The following is a 3719-nucleotide window of genomic DNA, read 5'->3' on the forward strand; positions in this document are numbered from 1 at the left end:
ACAACCTGTATGTGCTGACCCACGCAATTGAGATTGTACAACAGGAGGGGAGACACCTATGGGCGGCTTTCTTGGACATTGAAAAGGCCTATGATTCAATCTCCCACGCAAGGCTCTGGTGGGAACTGACACAGATTGGAGTGCCAGGTTCAGTGCTTGAGCTCCTCCAGGAGCTGTACCGGGACACAACGGTTGTGGTGGAATGGGAGGGCATGAACACGCAACCAATCCGAGGTGACAAGAGGCTTGCGACAAGGATGCCCTTTTTCCCCTCTCCTGTTCATGTTATATATGTCTAGATGGGAGGCAGAACTGGAGGAGTGTGGGAGAGGCCTCAACCTGTCCTACATGGAAAATGGGCAAATGGAGAGACATCTTTCAGGACTATTTTATGCGGATGATCTGGTGCTGACAACGGGCACCTATGAAGAGGTGCAACAGCTGCTGGACATATGCACAAAACAAGGAGACAGACTGGGCCTAAAGTTCAGCTCCCGTAAGTGCAAAGTGCTGAAGTGGGGGCCTACTGAGAATGTAGAGGGGGCTTTGGACACACCGCTTGTACTGCAGGGGGAGACTGTGCAGTGTGTCACGGACTACAAGTACTTGGGTGTACACCTGTCCACGGGTAGGAACTACATCCAAGCACACGAATCGGCTGTCCGGGCAAAGGCCATGAGGGGAAAGGGAGTGCTGGCAGCAACGTCCATGTGGGCTTTCGACCGCTACGAGGTTGCTCGTAGCCTGTGGAGGATGGTGATGGTGCCCGGATTGACTTTCGGGAATCGGGTGCTGTGCACGTCATCCCAGACTCGGGAGTTCCTAGAGGTTCGACAGCGGTAGGCAGGGCGGATGGCACTCGGGGCACACAGGGGGACTCCAAACAAAGGGGTGCAGGGGGACCTCGGGTGGTCTGCTTTTGAGTCGAGGGAAGCGGTGGCTAAGCTAGCTTACGAGAGGCGTCTGTGCGGCCTCGGAGAGGAGCGATGGGCCAGGAGGGTGTTTAAGTACCTCGTGTACAGGAGTGTGAACACGGGCCTGACCAGACGGGTGGCCAGGCTCGCGGGGAAGTATGAGGTAACACCGACCCTGCCGGACGGCCGGCCGCTCCGAGAGGGGGTGACGGACCTCAAGAAGCACGTGCGGCTGGTCGAGACGGAAAGGTGGACGGAGTCGGCCACACGAAAATCATCAATAATTGCGTATGCGGCCTCGAAGCGGGCGTTCGAGCGGGAGAAGCTGTACGATGACTCCAGGGGCAGCGGCTTGCTTTTCGAGGCACGCACGGGAACCCTCAAGACCAGGCTGTGGAGATCGCGGTATGACACTGGGGCCCCAATCACCTGCGTCGCCTGCGGAGCAGCAGGGGAGACAACCGAACATCTGGTGCTGCAGTGCAAGGCCCTCAGCCCGTCCCCCCAGGTGGACCATCTGCCGGACGCGCTGGGCTTCCGGACGGCGGAGCGGGGGGATGACGGCGAGGAACACGTCGAGACCACCAAGCGCCGACTAGAGCAGTGGCGCGAGATTTCCTGGCGGCTGTGGAAGAGGGAGAGGCGAGCTGGGCCGGACGTGCAAGCACAAGCCGGACAACCGATTTTTTCCACCCATGTCGACGTGCCCCACACCGTGGACCCGACCGAAGCTCCAACAGAACGAGAACTCGGCTAGGCTTGGCTGGAAACCAAGCTGAGGAGGCCTTTTTTTTTTTTTTGGCAGGCCATCGCCGGAATTTTTGGCGAGCGGCCACCCGTTACAAAGGGGACGCCACTAAATCCGAATCCAAAATCCAAACGCCGTTGAGCGCACGCCGCTCCGGTCAGTCATCTTTCACCCTCACAACCAGGCTGCGTGTCGTCTCTTCGCGGCGGGTGCTTCGGCCCCCTTCGTCCACGTTCGAGAAAGATCGTGACACTGGCGACGAGGAACTCTGGCACTGGAGGCCACCAACGTGCACGGTTCGACCCACGCCGCCGAGAGAGTCGGAACACCGCCCCCCGCTTCTGTCGCCATGCCGCTGTACGGGAGGCTCGAGCCGTTCGAGGGAGATGGGTCCGCCTGGCCAGTCTACGAAGAACAGGTCCACGTGTTCTTCCGGGCGAACGACACGCCCGAGGCGAAGCAACGGGACATCTTCTTGGCCAGCTGCGGGACCCGCGTCTTCAGTCTCCTGCTCGACCTCCTCAAGCCGGCCAGGCCACACGTTAAAACGCTGGGTGAGCTGCTCGCTACGCTGCGCTCGCACTTCAGCCCGGCGCCGTTCACGCTGGAGGAGCGGTTCCGCTCCAACAACCGTAGCCGCCGGGACGGGGAGACCCTCGGGCAGTTCGTCGCTGCGCTACGAGGGTTAGCGAACACCTGCGCCTTCGGCGACTAGTTGGACTCGCTATACTCCGGGACCGGTTCGTCTGCGGTATCAACAACCCCGCCATGCAGACGCGACTCCTGGAGCTCCCCGACCCCTCGCTGGACGACGCGGTGAAGGCAGCGCAGGCGATGGAAACAGCAGCAAAGGACGCCAGCGAGATTGCGCGTGCGGCCGGCTCACCGTCGACGGAAGCGGCGGTGAACAAGATGGCGGCAAGGAGCGGTGCCTGCAGCCGCTGCGGTGCTGCACACTCCCCCTCACAGTGCCAGCCCGTCCAAGCACAATGCTTTACGTGCGGGAGAACTGGGCACCTCGCACGTGTCTGCCGAGGGGGCGCTACATACTTGTTACACTTGTTATTTCACCAAGGGGTCGTCGCCGACGCTGCTGGGCCGGAACTGGATTCACTCGCTGGGTGTTCGGCTGCCGGAGTACCAAGAAGCTGCGTTGCCAGTACACGCGCCTACCGTTCGGCGTGGCCTCAGTCCCAGCCATCTTCCAGAGAGAGATGAACAACCTTTTCAGGGGCATGAGGCACGTGGCGGTGTTCTTGGACGACATCCTGGTTACCGGTACCGACGACGGAGACCACCTGCAGAACCTGCGCAAGGTCCTGACACGATTGCAGGACGCTGGTCTCAAGCTGAGGCTGGACAAGTGCGTGTTCCTGACCCCTAGCGTGGAGTGCCTGGGACACATCTCCGAGGCTGGCCTGGCCCCGGCTCCCCGCAAGATTGAGGCCGTGCTCAAGGCGCCGAAGCCCAAGAGCAAGGAGCTTCAGAGCTACCTCAGCCTCATCAACTTCTACAGGAGGTTCCTGCCCAACCTGTCGACGCATCTGAGCCGCTGCATCGCCTGCTTCGTGACAGTCAGCAGTGGGCCCGGAAGAAGGAGCAGGACTTGGCCTTCCAGCGCAGCAAGGAGTTGGTCGTTAAGGCTCCAGTGCTGGTGCACTTCAATCCGGCCAAGCCTGTAGTCCTCACCGTGGATGCGTCGCCGTACGGGGTAGGAGCCGTCCTGTCGCACCGGGGTCAGGATGGTCAGGAACGCTCTGTGGCGTTTGCTTCTCGTCGGCTTCATGCGGCGGAGCAAGGCTACAGACAGCTCGACAAGGAAGGCTTGGCCCTCATGTTCGGGGTCGAGCGCTTCCACCAGTACCTGTGGGGCCGGCATTCGAGGCGGTCACGGACCATAAGCCGCTGTTGGGTCTGCTGGGACCTGACAAGGCAGTCCCAGTCCAAGCTTCACCTCGTGTGGTACGCTGGGCCTTGATGCTGGCGGCCTACAGTTACAAGCTGGTCTACCGCCCTGGGAAGGACCTCGGACCTGCCGACGCCCTGAGCCGCCTGCC

At 61.1% G+C, this 3719-nt stretch overlaps 1 pseudogene; it reads left to right on the plus strand.

Moving 5' to 3' along the window:
• Window positions 1-708: 708 nt before the first annotated feature.
• LOC115318429 lies at window positions 709-1671 on the plus strand (annotated as a pseudogene).
• The last annotated feature ends 2048 nt before the right edge of the window (window positions 1672-3719 follow it).

The sequence above is a fragment of the Ixodes scapularis genome, unplaced genomic scaffold (assembly GCF_016920785.2).
Source record: "Ixodes scapularis isolate PalLabHiFi unplaced genomic scaffold, ASM1692078v2 PGA_scaffold4__175_contigs__length_147842914, whole genome shotgun sequence".
Classification (NCBI taxonomy): domain Eukaryota; kingdom Metazoa; phylum Arthropoda; class Arachnida; order Ixodida; family Ixodidae; genus Ixodes; species Ixodes scapularis.